General features: G+C 45.8%; 1 protein-coding gene across 1 annotated transcript in view; it reads left to right on the top strand.

Moving 5' to 3' along the window:
- GALNT18 (polypeptide N-acetylgalactosaminyltransferase 18) overlaps positions 1-21,963 on the top strand; it is a 438,485-nt gene that overhangs the window by 297,671 nt on the left and 118,851 nt on the right. The gene's annotated exons all lie outside the window — the stretch shown is intronic.

Genomic DNA, 21,963 nt, shown 5'->3' with positions numbered 1-21,963 from the left:
CAAACAACAAGCACTGATGATTTGTTCTTATAAAATGTGACTTGCCCCATATCATAGGCGAAGAAGCAGACAAAGGATAGTAGAGGTAGTATGTGAAGGAGCTATATAACTGCTGTCTGTCTGTGTGTTCATGTAATGTACCAAGCCAGCCATAGAATCCTACACCTATGGGTTGTGTACGGGAGGGACGGGATGAAAAGCAGAGGCTCCCTTGTGAACAATGTAGTGGGGGAGGGGAGGATACAAACATGATGTCGTTATTTCACACAACTGGTAGTGGTAGCTGCTATGATGAAGCTTGGAGAAAACTTCTTTGCCCCACTTATAATGCAATCACCTATAGGGAGGGGAGCTTCTCAAAGATCTAATGAGGAAGGTTCTCCTAGATTCATCTGTTTATTTAAATTGGGGAGCTCACTTTGGAGATAGCATATTTGCCCTATTGTTTCATCTGTCTCCCCTCTGCCTTTGCTGAGGATTTAAGATATTCACAGAGTACTGAGTTTGCATAATTGCTCGTATTTTCTTCTTTCATCATACACTGTTCATTTATTTACCATTTGCAATACTCTGTGTGATTTGTGTATCTCATTCTGCCTCCCCTCATGAATAAATACCATCCTGAAAATGCAACATTGCTCAATTTAAGAGATTCTCTCAGATTTTGATACAAATGAAAGGCCGATTCTGAGTTACATAGTTGGAGAAATGAAAAAGAAGTCTGATTTGCGTTACATAATTAGATTTACAATCTCTGCTACTGAAATGTGAGTTGAACATATTGAAGTTTGTGTTTTGTGGCTGTCAAGTCTCTAGAATAAAGATGTACACTAGCATAAAGACAAGGATGAATTTCTGTAAATAATGAGAAAATATCTTCAGGTAATGCGTTCAGACTGAGACATACTACAAAGCCACTCATTTTCCACCTCTGACTTTCTGAAAATCTTTTCCTCCCACTTGTCAGAGAGAGAGCCTTATTGCAACAGAAGGGAAGGCAAGGCCCTTGCCAAGAAATGTTACCCCACACTGGCAGGGAGTGCTAGAGGAGAGATGTGAGCATCTGCCTTTGATAAAACCAGTCTCTGCACGGTTAAGGAGAGGGAGCTTGAGTCCTTTCCTAGAGCCAGATTTCTCAGCTTGATGTTGCTTGCTGAGTTTTAAAATTAGAACAATGATTTTTAACTGAATGAGTTATTTGTTTCTATGAGAGGGCAAAGAGTTTGATCAATCGTACCTATGGGACTTTGATGATAATTTGTGTGACAGAATATGGCCCAAATGCTCTCAAGTAATGTACTAGCCTGTCCGGACTGTTTAGTCATTGTGGATGTTAACTGCTGAAAATCACTTTGATAGACAGGGCTAGACAGATGCACAACACCCCCACTTCGCCATAACTGAAATTTTGGCATATACTGGATTATTGGAATAAGACCCAACAGTGCTCTAATTTCTTGATATCTATTCTTCTGTCTCCAGGGAAGTGAAGCCTGACCTAAATAAAACACTTTCATCTTTGACATACCACAGTGTGCAAGGTAGCAGAATGTATATTGCTTCATCTAGCTCTATTCTGACTCTGATCTGAGTTCCCAGCTGCATCAAAACATCTGTAAGACAGATAACTCAGCAGTTTATTAATGACTCTCCTCACTATGCTCATCATAACCCAGATAATACTAGGATTAATATACATTTAAAATGCAATATTAGTTCTGCTAGGAATGTAATATTCTTTCTGCAGATGGTAGACTTTGCAAATGTGCCTCTTCACTTAATCCACTGCTCCTGGTACAGACCTGAGGCCATGTGCTGCCTCCTGGCAAAATGCAGGTGCCTACAAAAAATGCTGTTTTCAGAATATTGTGGAAAATCATGTAATTTAGTTGCAGTCCCTAGCTCTACAGACTGTAGTGTTACTCCACAAAGCTGCCTTTAATTTTCGTTAGAGGCATGCTGAAAACTATGGTCAGAGAAGGATTTAGGTCCAGATGGTCTTTCTCTGCTGGCTAACTACATTTTCTTGTCTCTGCAGCACCAGAGAGTAATTTCAAGACTTCCTGGGTTGCTTTTAACTGCAGGGCCTAAAATGAATCACTTAATACAGGCTGTAATTGTTCAACAGAAACATCAGCAGTTTGCATTTTATAGTTACAGTATCAGTACAATAAATAACATTTGTATTTTAAAATTATAACCTCCACACCAGGATGCAGATTGCTTCCTCTGCTTCATCTTTCATCTGTACTTTCCTTTTTAGCAGCATATGGCTTAATCCCATCTCCTGACATGTGGCGCTCTTTACTATGTAGCCCTGGAGAATCAGCTACCAAGCATGCCTGAGTAAACCCAGTAGCTGGCTTTCCAAGTTACGAGGTATTGTGTGCCATGTATCATACAATATGATGGAGCTCATTAGCCAGCCAACTTCCTGAGCTTACTCTATGGCTTACCATAGCCAGGAAGTTGTGAGTAAAATAAATAGACAGTGGCCTGTTCCTATTCTGCATGCTGTAATGTGTTCACACAGTGAACAGATGGAATGCCAAGCAACATTCCTTCCTTCCTTCCTCTAGGAAGTCTCTGTGTGCTGTAAGCCTGCATGACTCTACAGGCTCACCTGCCTGCAGTAATGCTTGGTTACTGGAACAGGATTGCCGTCTTCTCCCTGGTAACGTCTTATAAATGTGGAGAGTTCAATGTTACAGGGTGCTAGGTTATGAGGGTACAATGTGGATGCACAGAAGACAGCACTAATGAGACTCCCCTCCTCCCTCCACCCCCCCGCCCATTCCACAGAGAAGATTGCCATGGTGGGTCTCTGCAGCTCCTTGTGGAAGGAGGACTGTGAGTAGACCAAAGCAAGTACTGTGACCAGCATATCCATGTGCTGTACGTATGTGCTGAGCCAAAGCCCTGTTTAGTGGGGAATCCGCAAGCCATGTCTGCAACATTTCCCCATGCCCTGTGTTAGCAGCCATGGCTGGTTCAAACTGAAAATTTTCTCTCTCAGCTCTATGTCATTTCCATGTGGAACAAAGCCCTCTTATACTCGCCAGGATTAGTCTGTAACGGGCAAATCTTGCCCTTTCCTCTGCAGCCTTGAAGTGCCGTGCTCACAGCAGAATGGGTACGAATGAGTCCTAAGTCAGGGTCCTAACCAAAAGAGGAACCTTTCTCTCATCTATTCACATTACTTGGGCCACTTGAGACCAAGAAAACGCACAAACCACTTGGAGTTGTATCCAAAGCATTCATTGCTGGTAATGCCTGGATCAGCCATAGAAAGCGGGAGCAGTTATTTTCACATTGCAGTATGTTATAGGATTTGGGGATTATTCTGTCAGGATCTTGTAAAAATTCTCTCTCTCTTCTCAACTCCGTTCATCTCTGAGTTGAGGTAATATTTTATCAGTAGGTTTTTTGCCCCCTCATCTATGACTTTGTAATAATATGTGTAAAATATTAAACATCTATTATCAAATAAATATTATAGAATTCAGTTGCCTTAGGGCTAGATGCCTATGAGTGCAAAGTATGAATACATTCATAATATAGGAAACAAAGTCATATTTTTTCCCTGACAGCAAAACATTTTCTTACAAAGCTCAGTACTTGCCTCATAACAAAAAAATCAAGCTCACTAAGGCTAGATGAGGATTGCTGGTGAGCACCTTGTCAGAGGGGCTGGATCCCATCGATGGGGTACCTCTCAGGATCACATCCTTAGAGTCTGTGTAGGATAAGCCTGGCTCCTTCAGAGGTCCCTCATGCTTTATCAGTCCCCCTAAAGTTACCGTGCCATCCCAAGCTGTTTCCTGTTGAGATGTAATCACTTGCACTCTCCAGATTCTGTTACAGTTTCAAGACAAGGTTTCCATCATTTGTGACTCTCTGCTCTCATAATATAATAACATAGGCTTTAATCATGCCTTTAAGGCATTGGCTCATGTTCTGGGGTCAGTGCAGCATCACGCTGCCCAAGCAGAAGTTCAAGGAGGCACCATGCCCCAGTGAGTATCCATAAGAGATTTTGTGCTTCCCCACCCCAGCTGGTGCAGAATATGGGTGCGGAGCCATGGCCCCTTGCCTTCCCTTGTAGGTTTGGGGCATCTATTGCTGATCACAGTATTAGCCATGAGATGTCCTTGTGATCAGGGAAGCCCATGGATGACCATTGTGACCAGCCTGTTTTAAAGGTTTGGAAGGCCAGTGTAATACTTCCTTTTTGTAGGGCCTAATCCAATTCCCACTAAAGTCAATACAAGCCTTTCCACTGATGTCAGGCCCATATAGATCATTTTTCATCTGAGGAGCTCAGAGTAGTTTACAAACATTACTGAAGCTTTCCAACAGCCTATTAAGGTTATATTGGACGCACTTCTATAGATGCATAATCTGAGGTTCAGAGAGATTGAATGATTTACCCAAGGTCACAGACAGTGGCAGTGGCAGGAATATAACCCCAGGCTCTAGCTTCAAAAAGTAATGATGTATATTAGCAGGACTGTGTTCTGGCTGATGTATTCACATTCCTAGGGATAAAATGTCCCAATTAAACGAGAGAGAGAAAATTCTAAAAGACAAAAGCTCCTTAATGAAAAAATGAAACATGTTTGCAGGGTCTTTTCCCAGTAAAAGAGCCTTACATGGTAATATCCTTAACTTCTGTTTATTAACCGTTACCAAACCAGAACATACACACTAAGTATACAATGCTCACCACTCCTGAGCATGCAGGCGATCTTCCCCCTCCTGGCCAGGCAAGGTTCAGGTCATCTGGAGCTCTTTTGCTGCACTCCATGTTCGTGCAGAGTATTCTGGTAGCTTTAATCTTGAGCTGTGCTGTGTCCTGTAGGTGAGTTCTTCTTCCATTTCTTCTTGGACCCCAATTTTTATAGTGAAACTTGAGTCCTGCCTATTTGTATGTTAGCCAGTTATTTTTATGAAACAATTCTTTAACCAATCCTGACATATTGCGAAACACTTCTTTAACCAGTTATACCCCACCACCTTAGTTGGTTCTAACTTTGCAAAATTAGTTATGCAACAGACAGAACCAATTAAAGAATCAGACGGGAACCATACAGATATATACAGACGCAAACCCACATTTATGGAAAAAATTTCGTAAGTTCCGTAAGCGGGGTTTGTTTGTTTTTTTCCCCCAAGGTGTTTTTTTTTTTGTTTTTGTTTTTGTTTTTGTTTTTTTGGCGTAATTGTCGGGTATACGTCCGCAACTTATGCAAAATTTGACTTACACAAGGCGTTCCGCCTTGCATAAGTCGCGGAGCGTCTGTAGTAGGGAAATAGAGGCCATAAAGGCAATACAATAGAGACGTATAGATTTCACAATCACAACTGTTGATAAGTGGTTTCTTGCCAGACAGAATACTATCAAACAAAGTTTTCTTTGAACATCTTAAAATCTGTTTCATTGTCTGGTGATGATGGGTACTATTAGGACAGGAGCAGCTTCTTAACAGCTTGATATTAAATTGTTTTGGTGCAATTTAGATGGAACATGACACTCTGCAACTTAGCTCATGGCTGCTGTTTAATAGAGAAGACGGCCTCAGACCTTACAGGGAGGATATCCCAGTCTCCATCTGTCTATCTATTCCTAGTGTTTGTCACCTGAAATGTCTTTTCGATAGTGTGGCCTCATAACTGTTTCTTCTTTGAAAGGACACCTCTGTCTCTCTTGCTTTCTTTTGTTGTGCTCTACAAATACTCTCTAAGGGCAGTTCAAAATCAGTGCAGGAAATAATTTTCAGTGCTACAGTTCTCCTGACTGCTTAAACGATGCTTATCTTTTCAGAAACCTCTGGAAAGTTTGTGGTGTTAGTAACCTGGAACGTTTGGAGACATATTTAGCATATCATTTTATATGCCAATTGTATGACATACAGATATATAATTGCACTATATATGGTATGTATATATAGTATTCTTATTTTCAGATTATAAAAATGAACGTATTATGGCTTCTAGGAGCAGAACAGAAAATAAGTATAAATTCACAAATGCACATTGACCATTTTAGCACATCCATAAATAAAGATAAAAAGTTCTTCAACCATACACACAAAATCTCTCCTCAAAATACCCCTTTGGGAAAATAAGGACTGAATAGACAGGCCTTGCAAATTACTCTGTGTGTGTGTGTGTGTGTGTGTGTGTGTGTATATGTATTATATACTATATATAATATACATTACATTCAGTATTTAAAATAAATGAACATCTGTTTTGATAGGGTATATCTAAGGTTCTTCTTCGAGTGCTTGTTCACGTCCATTCCACATTAGGTGTACGCGCGCCGCGTGCACGAATCGTCGGAAACTTTTTCCCTCAGCGGCTCCCGTCGGGCCCGCAGGGTCTCCCTTCCCGCCAGAGCAGCGCCCCGCCCTTGCCTATATATACCCCTGCCGGCCCGACCCTCCCTCAGTTCCTTCTTACCGCCCGTGGCGACGTTGGAACAACTCTGTCTCTCGCCTGAGAGTGTCCCTTAGCATAGCCATTAGCAGTTCATAATAGTTAAGTGTTTTAGTGTTAAGTAGTTGATTAGTTCTTCCCACGGACCAAAATCTCTTGGTGATAGGGGTTTGGTCAACCCCGGCACCGGCCCTGGGCGGCGGGGCATGCCACACGCCCAAGGCTTTAAGGCGTGTGCCGCGTACCGCAGGCCTATGCCAGTGAGCGACCCGCACGAGTCGTGTCTCCGTTGCCTCGGGGAAGCTCACCAGAAGGAGCGCTGTAAAATTTGTAAGGCCTTCAAGCCCAGAACCAAAAAAGAGAGAGAATTTCGCCTTAGACAGCTCCTCATGGAGGCGCCATTACAGCCCTCCTCTTCCGCGGCACCGTCCACTTCGGTGCGGAGTGCCCCGGCATCGGTCCGCGACCCGACACCGGCGGCGCAGACTAAGCCCACGGTACCGCCCAGGCGGGAACACGCCCGGCATCGATCTTCTTCGCCGGCTAAGTCGAAGGGCCAGCCTAAGGCCCGGGGGCGCTCCCCACACAAGAAGGTGGCACCGGCGAAGACCGCAAGTGCGGCCAAGGGCGTGACGGCCCCGATACAGGTCCCGGCACCAGTGGCTCCGGCGCCGAAGGGCCCGTCGAGCCCCGGGACAAGCGCGTCGAGTGAGGAGGATGGGCTGGAGGAACTGTTGGAACAGCCCTCCACCCCGGACACATTTGAGGCAGCAAAGGACCTCATTGAATTGTCCTCCGAAAGCACACTCCGCGCTACAGACATTCCGCCGCGGCTGCCATCTAAGGGCAAACCGGCGATGATGCGCCCGTCGCGGTCGCCATCTCGGCACCGTTCCCGGCGCCAGTCCCGGTCGAGCTCCGCCTCGGTGGATTCCCGGCTTCCCGCCGCTCAACGGGCCACGAAACAGTCAGGGCCCGATGCGAGCGCGGCACCGCCCCAGCAGCCCGGCTCGAGCAGGCGCCGGGACGCTTCGATGGCGAGGCTCCCAAGGCCATCCTCCCGCAGCCGCTCCCGGTCCCGCGGTCAACGGTACCGTTCCAGGTCCAGATCGGCACGCTGCTACTCACGGTCCCGGTCCCGACGGCACCGCTCCCCGACACCGGACCGGCACCGCCCCACGGCACCGCCGTGGCCCTCTAGGTCACCGTCCCTAGCATCGGAAGAGGGCTCTGGTCTTTCCAGATATGGCCGCAGAGGGCATGCCGCTAGAGAGCACGAGGCCTCTTGGCAGCCGCATTGGAGCCATCCTGGACAGTGGCCGTTCTGGATGCCATGGGCCTATCATCAGCAAAGCCCTCCGTCCAGAACCTCGAGATCGGGCCCCTCAGGAGACCGGTCCCGCTCCCCACGGTGCCGCCCTACCTCCCGTGCGGAGGCTACGGTCTCCAGACCACCGGACGCAGAGAGGGCAGACTCGGCACCGAGCTCGGCACCGTCCCTGACTCGGGACAGGGGGCGCACCCCGGAGGACCGCCCCGCGGAGGAGGAGCTACAGGAGGACGAGGACGCTCAAAAGGCCATGACCTCCTCCTCCTCGCCGGACGAAGCCGTGGCGGGCACGACAGTATCCGGCCCTCCCCCTATTGACCACCGGGCGCACTAGGACCTGCTCCGCCGGGTGGCCCTCAATTTGGGGCTACAAGCAGAGGAGACGGTTGAGCAGGAGGACCCGATGGTGGACATTCTGAGCCCAGAGGGTCCCTCCAGGATCGCATTCCCGCTCATAAAAACGGTCCAGGCAAACTATAAGACCGTATGGCAAACGCCAGCCTCCTCTGCGCCAACCGCAAAAGGCGTAGAAAGGAAGTACTTTGCCCCGTCCAAGGGGTTTGACTTTCTCTTCTCCCATCCGACCCCATGTTCGTTGGTCGTCTCGGCGGTTAACGAACGGGAAAGGCATGGCCAGCACGCCCCAGCACCCAAGGCCAAGGAAGCAAAACGGCTAGACCTATTTGGCAGGAAGGTCTATTCGTCCGGAGGCCTCCAGTTGCGGATAGCAAACCAGCAAGCGATCCTAAATAGACACAACTTCAACTCATGGGCATCTGTGTCCAAGTTTAAAGATGCCCTGCCTCAGGGCTCACAACCTGAGTTTGCGGCCATAGTGGACGAGGGGAAGGTGGTGGCCAAAACCTCGTTACAGGCCTCACTTGACTCGGCCGACGCAGCCGCTAGAACAATCGCGTCAGGTGTGGTGATGAGACGCTCTGCATGGTTGCAATCTTCTGACCTTCCTCCGGAGGTACAAAATACCTTCCAGGACCTGCCGTTCGAGGGTTCGGGCTTATTTTCAGAGCAGACTGATGCCAGGCTGCACAGCCTTAAGGACTCTCGGGCTACCCTTAAGTCCTTAGGGATGCACACCCCTGTGACACAAAGGAAGCCGTTCAAGCCCCAACCGCCACAGAGGCAGTACCATCCTCGCCCTCGGCAGGAGCCAGACCGTAGACGGGGCAGGGACAATAGGCGTAGGCGCAACAATACGCCAAACCAGGGCCAAAACAAGCCGCAGCCGGGAAATAAACAAGGATTTTGAAGCTGCGATCGAGGACAGCGTACCCATCTCTTCTCCGGATCCACCCCTGGGTTTCAGGGACCGCCTGTCCCATTTTTTTCCGTGCCTGGTCTCATATAACATCAGACCGTTGGGTCCTGCGCACGGTGGAGTCAGGTTACGCCCTCCAGTTCTCCTCGCCCCCTCCCTCCCACCCACCACCCCCGTCCCTCTTCAGGGACCCCTCTCACGAGCAACTCCTCATACAGGAGGTACAGACCCTCCTCGAGGTGGGGGCGGTGGAGGAGGTTCCTCTGGACCTCAGAGGAAGAGGGTTCTATTCCAGATACTTCCTCATCCCCAAAGCGAAAGGGGGCCTCCGTCCTATCCTGGATCTTCGCAAGCTAAACAAGTACTTGCAAAAACCACGTTTCCGTATGGTCTCCCTTGGTATCATCATTCCTTCCCTGGATCCGGGGGATTGGTACCCTGCCCTCGATATGAAAGACGCCTATTTTCACATCGCCATTCGCCCGGCCCACCGGCGTTTCCTGCGCTTCACTATCCAGCAGCGCCATTTCCAGTTTGCGGTCTTGCCCTTCAGCCTGGCAACAGCCCCACGTGTCTTCACGAAATGCATGTCGGTGGTAGCCGCTTTTCTTCGAAAAAGACGGATGCGCGTCTACCCGTACCTGGACGATTGGCTCCTGGCGGGCCGGTCGGAGGCAGAGGTCCGCGCCCATGTGGCACTGGCGTTACAAGTATTCCGGGAACTCGATCTGTTGGTCAATGTGCCCAAGTCATCGCTAGTCCCCACACAGAGGCTGGACTTCATAGGGGCAGTCCTGGACTCGGTGGCGGCTCGGGCAAGTCTTCCCATATCACGATTCCTGGCTATCAAGGAGGCCGTGACCTCCATTCAGCGATTCCCTACGACCACGGCCAGATGCTGCCTGCAACTCTTAGGGCACATGGCAGCGTGCACACACGTAGTCGGGCTCGCCCGTCTCAGACTCTGGCCGCTGCAGCTGTGGTTGGCTCAGGTGTATTGCCCCAACAGAGACCCCTTGGACATGGTAGTCACGATCCCGGCTCGGGTGTCGAACGCCCTCCGTTGGTGGCTCGACCAACAGCAGGTTTGCGCGGGGGTCCCGTTCACCGCCCCACAACCAACTCTGACGCTAGTAACAGACGCGTCGGACCTGGGTTGGGGAGCGCACCTAGGGGACCAGCGCACTCAGGGCTTGTGGTCCAGGGAGGAACGGCTGCTCCACATCAACCTGAAGGAGCTGAGGGCGGTTCGCCTCGCCTGCCAGACCTTTCACGCCACCATAAGAGGACACAGCGTGTCAGTTCTGACAGACAACACTACCGCTATGTTTTACATAAACAAGCAGGGCGGGTCTCGGTCCTCTCCCCTCTGTCACGAGGCTCTCCTCCTCTGGGACTTCTGCATAGCCCATTCAGTACAACTTCGGACAGCATATCTCCCCGGGGTCCAGAACGGGCTAGCGGACCGTCTCAGCCGGTCCTATCTCAGGCACGAGTGGAGGCTGAGACGAGACATCCTCCGTTCTATTTTCCTGAGGTGGGGGTTTCCCCAGGTGGACTTGTTTGCCAGTGAGGGCAACAGCCAGTGCCCGCAATTCTGCTCATTCCAGGGTCACAGTCCAGGCTCAATGGCGGATGCCTTTGCAATCCCGTGGGGCGGGAGCCTGAAGTACGCCTTTCCCCCGTTCCCACTTATTCACAGGGTCCTCCTAAAGGCCCGCAGGGACAGGGCGACAGTCATCCTAATCGCCCCGGCGTGGCCACGCCAACACTGGTTCACAACGCTGTTGGAACTGTCCGTGACCGCCCCGATAGCCCTTCCCCTCCATCACGACCTCATCACTCAGGATCGGGGTCGCCTACTCCACCCGAACCTGCCGTCGCTGCATCTCACGGCATGGCTACTCTCTGGCTAAGTGGGGTGGAGCACAGGTGTTCCCACGAGGTCCAGCAAATCCTGCTTGGTAGTAGGAAACCCTCCACGAGGGCAGCCTACCTGGCCAAGTGGAAGCGCTTCTCCCTGTGGTGTGAGCCTCAACACTCACAGCCTTTACAGGCCTCGATACCTCTGATTCTGGACTACTTGCTGCACCTCAAGCGTCAAGGTCTCGCCCCCGCTTCTATTAAGGTGCATCTGGCCGCCATTTCGGCGTTCCACCCTGGGGAATTGGGCAGATCCGTGTTCTCCAACCCCACGGTGGTCCGATTCCTCAAGGGTCTGGAGCGGGTGTTCCCCTACTCGCGCCCTCCTGTACCCCCGTGGAACCTCAATCTGGTCCTCACTAAGCTTATGGGGCCGCCCTTTGAACCCATGGCCTCTTGCTCCCTCACGCACCTGTCATGGAAGGTCACGTTCCTCGTGGCCATCACCTCGGCTAGGAGGGTGTCGGAGTTGAGGGCCCTCACCTCGGAGCCCCCTTATACCATCTTTTATAAAGATAAGGTGCAGCTTAGGCCTCACCCTAAATTCCTCCCTAAGGTGGTTACGAATTTTCACATGGGGCAGGACATTTGTTTACCGGTATTCTTCCCTAAGCCCCATACGGACCCAAGCCATCGCAGCCTACATACCCTGGATGTTAGGCGGGCATTGGCTTTTTATCTCGACCGTACCCGGCCTTTCCGTAAATCGTCTCAGCTATTCGTGGCCATTGCGGAACGCATGAAGGGCCAGCCTATTTCTACGCAACGCCTGTCGGCGTGGATCGTGCATTGCATACGCACGTGTTACGAGCTCGCCAACATGCCTGCTCCTCAGATTAGGGCACACTCCACTAGAGCCCAGGCGTCCTCGACGGCCTTCTTGGCACAGGTCCCGCTCCAGGAGATCTGCAAGGCAGCCACCTGGTCGTCAGTGCATACCTTCACAGCCCACTACGCGGTCCACCATCAGACCAGAGATGATGCAGTGGTCGGCAGGGCGGTGCTGCAATCGGTTATTCCTTGACTCCTACCCTCCTCCAATGGTAAGCTTGCGAGTCACCTAATGTGGAATGGACGTGAACAAGCACTCGAAGAAGAAAAGACGGTTACTTACCTTCTGTAACTGTTGTTCTTCGAGATGTGTTGTTCACGTCCATTCCACCTCCCACCCTCCTTCCCCTCTGTCGGAGTCACCGGCAAGAAGGAACTGAGGGAGGGTCGGGCCGGCAGGGGTATATATACGCAAGGGCGGGGCGCCGCTCTGGCGGGAAGGGAGACCCTGCGGGCCCGACGGGAGCCGCTGAGGGAAAAAGTTTCCGACGATTCGTGCACGCGGCGCGCGTACACCTAATGTGGAATGGACGTGAACAACACATCTCGAAGAACAACAGTTACAGAAGCTAAGTAACCGTCTTTTATCATCTCCCAAACATTTGAAAGCTGAGTTCTCTTCAGTCCCCATTACTCACACCACACACTTTGTCACTGTCACTTGGTGTGGTTTTACAATCATGTATTTTTTATTTGATTTTAGTAATTCATGAAAGACCCACATAGACTGCAGCGAAACTGACTACACACACAACACTGTCAAATACACAAAATAACTGGAGGGGGAAAAACAGAGAAAATTACACTTCTCTAATGTCTTCGTTATAGTAACCTGAGGTGTTACTTGTAATAGCGTGAGGTAAAATGATTTTCAGGTAGAAATGTAATTCTATTTTTTTTTTTTTAGTATATTGGTTTCTCCTTAATTTCAGCTGTTAAAAGTTAACTGAACATGACATTTTTACATTTATGCCAGTTTTGTGAGTGAAAAAGTAGTCATTTCTTGTCAGCATGGTTTCTTGAAGCAAGAAACAGTTTTGTTAACTAACGTTAAATCATGTGAGAGAAAGTTGAGAAACTGACAAAAATTGGGGATCTTGCGAAAAGTGTTTGATACTTTTTAAAGCAAACGTTTTTGCAAAAAATCATGAAAATTGTTTAGTTTTGCAGCATGAGTTCAGTCAGAACTAGTAATCTATGTGACTTTGGTGGCTTTGTATATAATTGATATTGTGATCTTGATATAGGCAAAAATCATCTCTAAAATGCTATTGGTTTAGGAAACTACTTCATTGTGTTGATGTACTAAAGCCCAACAGTACCAGAGACTAGTATTCTCTATTTTAAGGGCTGTCATTTCTATACGATTATCATTTCACCACAAGAAATGATTCTCTTGAAAACGAAAGAAAGAACTTGCCTCCAAATTGTCATGCCTCCAGTTGTGTCAGTCATGACATCTGCAGCAGTTTGCTCTCCATGGCTTGTTCTATTTTTGTGTCAAGCCTCCAGTGGAATAATTATTTTTCCCCTGTTTAGCCCATGAATACCTCAGCAGGTATCCCGCAGCTACAGCACATATAATTATACATACAGACAACATTACCAGTTTGCCAGTGAATCATTTTTACACTATTTCTGGGGAGAGAACGTGTTATTCAAAGCTCCCACAGGAAAGCCGATGATTGATGTAACACCGGCAGATATGTGGTGTAGCATCCCTTTAACATACATTAAAGAGCAAGAAGTATTTTAGATTTCCAGTAGAGGTGCTTTTTGCATTGCCTGCACCTGTGTGGTCCCATGTTTCTAAATGGACAATAATGTTAACATCTTGATGCGCCAACAAAGGAAATTACTGCTTGCAATGATAAGGAGAGAAATAACACAGCTGAAGTCAATACACCTACTCACAAATCAGTGGTTACAGGAGAGAGACAAATTAATTAGTGGCTTATCATAAGATAGCACAAAGTTTAATACCTTAAGGGCAGCTAAAAGTGGCACTGTAACCTCTGGTATCATAGTATCTCATATATTGTTGGTACAGACCCTTCACTTTACTGAACTTCTGACTGGGTCCCTTGACGTAGCGCAAGATCTATCATTAATGCAAGAGTTTCTGACGCTGGCATAGGGCATCAGGGACTGGAAAGGAGTCTTAAAAAAACTGCATGAAAAATGAACAGTCACAATATCTTGTCACACAAACGTTAAACCTCTGGTAATTCGCATTGGTTATACACTTTGTTTCCCACCCCCCTTTCAGGATAAAAGATGATTTCTTCTGCTTCCTATTTATGGCATAAATTTGGCAATGGAGTGACATAAGTATCAATTATTTCACTGCGCCTAGCAGCGAGATGGATACATTTGAGAAACAACCGAGTGAAGCTTTATGCCTTCAGTGACCCTGGAAGCATGTTATCTCCTAGTAACACAAGCCTTGGAGTGGCTTACTGCAATTATAAAACAGCATCCCAACATACAGAGTTTAACAATACATTGTAAAAGTTTTACGGTTCGTGAAGATAAGTACACAATTAATCCCTGCAGAACAAAACAATTTAAAAAGTACATAATGAAGCAATTAGCTAAAAGGGAGAGGAAAACACTGACAATTTAATATGGAAAGATTCTTTACATGTATTACTTTTTCCATGAGGGCATTGTACAAAGGCATAATTAATGTGAAGCGAGGCCTGTAAGGCAATTAATGAAGACTTCAGAAGTAAAATTTAAGGAATAATTTACATTTTAAAAATTGAGGGCCAACTCTAGTTAGGTTGAAGCCTTCCATTTTTCTTTTTAAAAAAATCTTTTAGCTTTCCCTTTTGTCTTTTTCTGGGTCTATTGCAGCTTACCCTTAGAATTTTCAGCTTGGGTGTGAGAGCAGTTACTGTCAGAAATACGTGTCAAACTTGGTCCAAAATAGAAGGGAAGGCTCCAGGACAGAGAGAAGTGGGAATAGTCTCCCAAGAAACCACATCACTTGGGTCATTTCATACTAAGGGACAGTCCTGTGATGGCAAGGGAATGGATTAACTAATCTAAATGATCTTTTCCACCTCTAAATTCTCTGATCTGATTTCTGTGAATGCTGCTTCGAGCTGCCACTATCACAGAATAAAGACAGTTTCATGTCAGTGCAAAGTTTCTTGTTAATTTCTGCTTGCTGTAATAAATACCAAGGTCTTGATTTTTTGTAAGGTTCTGCTCTGTGCACAAATGTAAGCATGGGGGCAAACTAAGAACATATTCTACATTAACTCTGTAATTCCCAGCCTTTCCTATAGCGCATATATCCTGAATCACCACCTGAATGAACTCACCTCACACCGCCCAAGACAATGTGTTTAGATCTACTCTTTGGGCAGACTCCTTCTAAAGGAGGCTGTTATTGAAAGAACCTAACTGAGTTGCTGTTTAAAGGTTTGTCTTCAAGTATCAGCATGGTGTGCAAATCTCGACCTGGGCTCTCTGCAAGCCTTGCATGGAATATGGCATGAGCCAAATCCTACAGAAGTTAAGTCCTCAGTCAAAATGCTGTGATTTCAATGGAAGTTTTGTCTGAACAACAGTTTGACCCAATGAAAAATGGTTACTAATAGATTTACAGAGATCTTTCCCTAAAACACTGCAACCAAAAAGCAGTCAAAGCCCATTGGGGAATCAATGGAAGTAGGTGTACTGATTTCAGTGGGCTTTGGATCAGGCCTTTAAAGCCTACCCCTTTCCACAGTGAGCTGTTAGAATACTGAAAGAAAATTATGGAACCAAGAAATCACAGAACTACCATCATCAAACGTGGCAAAATCCATCGCTCCATCACTTTCATTTGGGTTGCATCCCATTCACCTATCTGTATGTGGTCTGTTTACATTGGAAGGGGCTGAGATCTTTTCTTCATACTTGTCTATAAAGTACCAAGCTCACTGTTAGCGATTTATAAATAATTAACAACAATGACAAAATAACCTTAGGTGAAACATAAGTGTCCACAATCTACAAGTATTTTATATGGTAAATTGTTCCAAACTGTCAGTGTTTCTCCCCCCCCCCACTCTGAACTCTGGGGTACAGATGTGGGGACCCGCATGAAAGACCCCCTAAGCTTATTTCTATCAGCTTAGGTTAAAAACTTCCCCAGGGCACAAATTCTTCCTTGTCCTTGGACGGTATCGCTGCCACCACCAAGTGAGTTAGACAAAGATTCAGGAAAAGGACCACTTAGAGTTCCTGTTTCCCCAAAACATCCCCCCTTCACCCCCTTTCCTGGGGAGGCTTGAGAATAATATACCAACCAAATAGGTAAACAAGGTGAGCACAGACGAGACCCTTGGGTTTTTAGGACACTAAAAACCAATCAGGTTCTTAAAAGCAGAACTTTATTATAAAGAAAAAAGTAAAAGCAGCACCTCTGTAAAATCAGGATGGAAGGTAATTGTACAGGGTAATAAGATTTAAAACACGGAGGATTCCCCTCTAGGCAAAACTTCAAAGTTACAAAAAACAGGAATAAACCTCCCTCTTAGCATAGGGAAAATTCATAAGCTAAAACAAAATATAATCTAACGCATTTCCTTGCTATTACTTACAATTTTTGTAATCTTGGATGCTTATTTCAGGTAGGGTTTTAGGAGATGGTTTTTCCTGCCCTGGTCCCTCTCTGTCCTGGAGAGAACAACAAAGAGAGCACAAACAAAACGTCCTCCCACAGATTTGAAAGTATCTTCTTCCCTCATTGGTCCTTTTGGTCAGATGCCAACCAGGTTATTTGAGCTTCTTAACCCCTTACAGGTAAAGGAGGGATTTTGTGCAATCCTTAGCAGTATGTTTATGACACAAACATTCATCTTGAAGATAATTGACTATATGTTGGGACCCACAAAAATAATGAAATCACATTGGCTGGGGTTTTTTTCTGCAGGATGTTTGTTAAAATACAAAGAACGCTTTCTCTTCTGCAGACTTCACAGAGACTAGAAAATACTTTAGCTTTTTGAAAGGTCCTAACAAACTATTTAATTATTAAAGAGCCTTGTCTGGAGTCCAAATATAATATTTGTCGCAAACAAGGCTATTTTGGTTTTCTAAGAGACTCTATGACGAGTATGAATTCAGCGACTATGGTACATGCTAATGAACTGCTTAGTGTCATGCAGAATTTGTTTTTGATTAGATTAAGCTACAGCAACATGAAAGGAACACTCTGTGATTAAAGAGATGAAAAAAGAAACATTTTTAATGAACAAGTGGTGCATCTTCATATGTCAAAGTATAAATTAAATATTCTAAAAGGGATGAGCTTCAATGCAGTAGCTGATTTGATTGAATGTTTGTGAATTCAAACACATTTAAATGCACTTGAATGGAATTTATCCAAGGACAGAGATTTACAAATACTTAAAATTAGTAGAAATACGGACCTTTTTATTCTCAGGAAGGTTTTCTAGCTCTCGAAATGGAAATTCCATTTTTTTTTATGTTTAAAAAGTGCTGTTTGTAATCCCTTCCCCTTAGCTGTTCTTATGACACCTGCATCTAACAGAATAGGGACCAGATTCACCAAAGCCAACTTGAGGGTGTATCCATTATCCATCCCTGTGCCAGACTGTTCAAAAGAGAGATTCCATCTGTTGTTACTACCTCAGTCCTCGCAGCATTTTTGATTAGGGAAAGGGTTCAGAGCAGCTATATATTATGGTTAGGCTACCGTTGGATCATTCTGAGAGGATCCCTTGTATCAGTGCATAAACAGTCATGGCCATGCCCCTTCCATGGCCAGGACTGTCCAATTTTGGGCTACCGTATCACCTTGATGGAGTGGAGGTTGCCTCTGATTTCTGGTTCTGCAATTTTTCTCTCTCCCCAGCGAGTTTTCTAAGTTTTACTCCTTCTTGTATCACTGTTGAAGAAAGCCCTATATCTAGACATTTTAATGGTTTACACACAGTGGTGTGAAATCATTAGTGAGTAAAGCTCTTTCTAGGCCCTACAACCAAGAGACAAATCTCAGACAATAGTATATATTGTAATCTTAAATGCAAATTGGAGGTAAAGCCTCCAGAAAGTTTCATGATTAAATCACTCCGTTCGGTTGTTTTTGTTTAATTGAAAATGTTAATTTATTAATTCAGTAAAAAGTGTATGTTGTGGGGATCAAATTCAGGTTTTGGACTACAAAAAGCCACATGGGGAACTGTGTGGTACAACTGTGGGGCTCTGATCCTTACTTCCCCAGACACATGGATGCTGAACTTCTCAAACTCTCCACGTGTGGAGCCATGGAGAGCCATTCCTGACTATTCCTAAGGAGTTAGCAGGGTGTGACGTGTATTTTTACACAGATCTGATCATCCAGCAGCCATGACACATGCTTTCTTCCCTGGAGTTCCACACCCTGTTGGCAAAGGAAATTTGCCGAGGCATCTGTTTGAGCATGAGGACCTAAAGCTGGATGGACTACGGGCTCAGGATCCTACTAGTAGTCCTTTGTGCCTTTGATGACAGATGTTGCTGAATTAACTCTGGCCCTGGTAGGGTGGATGGAACTGTTTTAATATTCTCATCTGTTCTTCGTTAAGTGCCGACAGTGTACTCAGCACTGCATAAGTCATAAGGGCAGAGGCCAAACCTGGCCTAGTACTTAGCAGTACCATATTTACTGGCAGGAATTCGTGTTTGTGGGCCTTGAGGAAGAAGTGAGTTTTAAAATGGCCCTCTTCATTCCTTGCAGAGTGTGTAGTGTTTGGGAATGGCTAAGGCTTGGAGTCCCACAGGGTCCAATCTGGTTGATCTTTTTGTTCAGTGTGAAGCCCCTGGGAGGGGAGACTAGGAGGCATGTTTTTGGCTGATAATCATCTGTGAGTCTCCTGTTCACCTGACCAAGTCAGAAACTTTCCCTGACTTCCCCAATATCTGTCTGAGTCTGTGACCTCTATGAAAGCCAGTGTGTTTAAGTTTAATCCAGAGCTGTTGCTGGGAGGCAGGTGAAAGCATTTTTAAGAACAGGTAAAGCCTTTGATTGCTCCTTCAACCGATGGCTTCTGCCTGTCTGTTGTCTAGGAGGTTTTCAAACTTGGGGGCTTAGTAGATTCATTTCTGCTCTTGGATTCCCAGACAGTAGCAATGGACCAAAGTGCCTCCTTTCGTCTGCACCAGACTGAGAGATTAGTGCCCATTTCTTTTGGATTCAAATATTATTTCCATGGAAGTTCATGCCTTTGTCTCTTACTGCCTCCCACTCTATAGGGCTATCCTGTAAGACTAGTCTGCAGCTTCAGTTAGTGCAGAGTGTGAGCAAACACACGTGCTAAGCTGGGATGGTATGGAGGCTGGGGTAGGTTGTTTTCAGTAGCTGGATCTCACCTCTCTAACTTGCATGTATATCTGAATACAGTAGAGTGACATGTAGCAGCATCTTTCTGAGATGATACTTGAGAAGATGCCTACTGCAGACTTTGGAATCTTTTTCACCAATGCAGTGTTGTGACTGGGATTGAATCATAGAATCATAGACTTTAAGGTCAGAAAGGACCATTATGATTGTCTAATCTGACCTCCTGCACAACGCAGGCCACAGAATCTCACCCACCCACTCCTGTATCAAACCCCTAACCTATGTCTGAGCTATTGAAGTCCTCAAATCATGGTTTAAAGACTTCAAGGTGCAGAGAATCCACCAGCAAGTGACCCATGCCCCACGCTGTAGAGGAAGGCGAAAAATCCCCAGGGCCTCTGCCAATCTGCCCTGGAGGAAAATTCCTTTCCAACCCCAAATATGGCGATCAGCTAAACCCTGAGCATGTGGGCAAGACTCACCAGCCAGACACCCAGAAAGAATTCTCCTAAGTAACTCAGATCCCACCCCATTTAACATCCCATCACAGGCCATTGGGCATATTTACCGCTAATAGTCAAAGACCAATTAATTGCCAAAATTAGGCTATCCCATCATACCATCCCCTCCATAAACTTATCAAGCTAAGTCTTGAAGCCAGATATGTCTTTTGCCTCCACTGCTCCCCTTGGAAGGCTGTTCCAGAACTTCACTCCTCTGATGGTTAGAAACCTTCATCTAATTTCAAGTCTAAACTTCCTGATGGCCAGTTTATATCCATTTTTTCTTGTGTCCACATTGGTACTGAGCTTAAATAATTCCTCTCCCTCCCTGGTATTTATCCCTCTGATATATTTATAGAGAGCAATCATATCTCCCCTCAGCCTTCTTTTGGTTAGGCTAAACAAGCCAAGCTCTTTGAGTCTCCTTTCATAAGACAGGTTTTCCATTCCTCAGATCATCCTAGTAGCCCTTCTCTGTACCTGTTCCAGTTTGAATTCATCCTTCTTAAACATGGGAGACCAGAACTGCACACAGTATTCCAGATGAGGTCTCACCAGTGCCTTGTATAACAGTACTAACACCTCCTTATCTCTACTGGAAATACCTTGCCTGATGCATCCCAAGACCACATTAGCTTTTTTTCATGGCCATATCACATTGGCGGCTCATAGTCATCCTGTGATCAACCAATACTCCGAGGTCCTTCTCCTCCTGTTACTTCCAACTGATGCATCCCTAGCTTATAACAAAAATTCTTGATATTAATCCCAAAATGCATGACCTTGCACTTTTCACTATTCAATTTCATCTCTCTTCCTTTCAGCCTCGCTTAGTTGGTGGCAGTGGCAGGTTGAAAAATACATGTTTCCTGTGTGAGAAGATGTTGCGTGGTACCATTCTAGCCTGTCTTCACACGAGTGCGCACACATGTAGGGCCACAAGGATGGGTGCCTTGTAAATGTACTATTAATAATAATATTTTTTTTAAAATGCTGTGATGTGGAGTGTCTCTCTGTCCCCACATGGCTATTAGTTTCTTTACTGATAATAAACTGCAGATTTTGTAAACAAGATTGAACCCTCCCTTTTTTCATAGACCAGTTTCCTTCAGTTGATATTCCTACCGCATCTTCCACTACGGCCATGTATTTTTCTTAGGTTAGGTTACAACCTCAGCTGATCTTAGCCCTCTGAAGAAAATGCTTTCTGCTTCACAGGCATTCAGAATCTCCCAGACACTGTTAGTATGCTTGACATCACTTGGAAGAATTTCAAAGACAGAGCATTCTGCCACCTAGCCATAGCTGTGAAGAAACCTTTCAAAAGGGGGAATCCTCTAAGTACTTCTTGAGGTTATTCTGATTGCTTGAACTTCCTCAGGGAGCCATGCCAAGAGCAAGGATTTGTTTCAAAGGTTCTCCTTGCAAAGGAAAATTCAGAAGACTTTGTACTGAAGGCGGGTTTGGGTTATTTTTAAAGGATAACCCCTATGTTAGATTTTTAACAAAACATTTTTGTGCAGTGAATCTGCAGTATTGGAATCCTTAAATAACTCTTCTAAAGCAAACAGCAGAGGGGAAACACCCAGCAATAACAGGGCCTTCAACAAAAGCCTTTAAAAGACATCCCCTTCCATCCTGCTGAAGACATGAAAATACTTTTAGGGGCTGATCCGTCCTGTCCAGATGAAAACCTTCAGGAGTCCCCTACAGGCAAAGCCCCAATGAGATAGCTTTGCAACAGGTCTCTTTGCAAAACAGAGTACAGTAGAACCTCAGAGTTATGAACACCTTGGTAATGGAGGTTGTTCGTAACTGAACAAAACATTATGGTTTTATGGTTCTTTCACAAGGTTACAGCTGAACAGTGACTTAATACAGCTTTGAAACTTTACTATGCAGAAGAAAAATCCTGCTTTTAACCATCTTAATTTAAATGAAACAAACACAGAAACAGTTTCCTTATCTTGTCAAATTTTATTAAAACTTTATTTTTTTAGTAGTTTATATTTAACAGTACTTTCCATTTTTTTTTTTTTTTTTTTTTTTTTTTTTTTGGTCTCCGTTGCTGCCTGATTGCATATTTCCAATTCCAAATGAGGTGTGCAGGGTACTGGTCAGTTCGTAACTCTGGTGTTTGTAACTCTGAGGTTCTACAGTATTAGGCATTGTTGTTTATCACTTGATTGCAGTAGCAGTCTGTATTCTTCTGTAGACCTGGTAGCTTCAAAAGTGTGTACATACATGTAGAAATTGCATACGGAATCCTTTATCACATTATACATAGTGTCCTGCTGCGAGTGATCCCCCAGAAAAC

The sequence above is a fragment of the Terrapene carolina genome, unplaced genomic scaffold (genome assembly GCF_002925995.2).
Source record: "Terrapene carolina triunguis isolate 2854851 unplaced genomic scaffold, T_m_triunguis-2.0 Scaffold96, whole genome shotgun sequence".
Lineage (NCBI taxonomy): Eukaryota > Metazoa > Chordata > Testudines > Emydidae > Terrapene > Terrapene triunguis.
The sequence above is the reverse complement of the archived record's forward strand: the minus strand, read 5'-3'. Positions and strand labels throughout refer to the sequence as shown.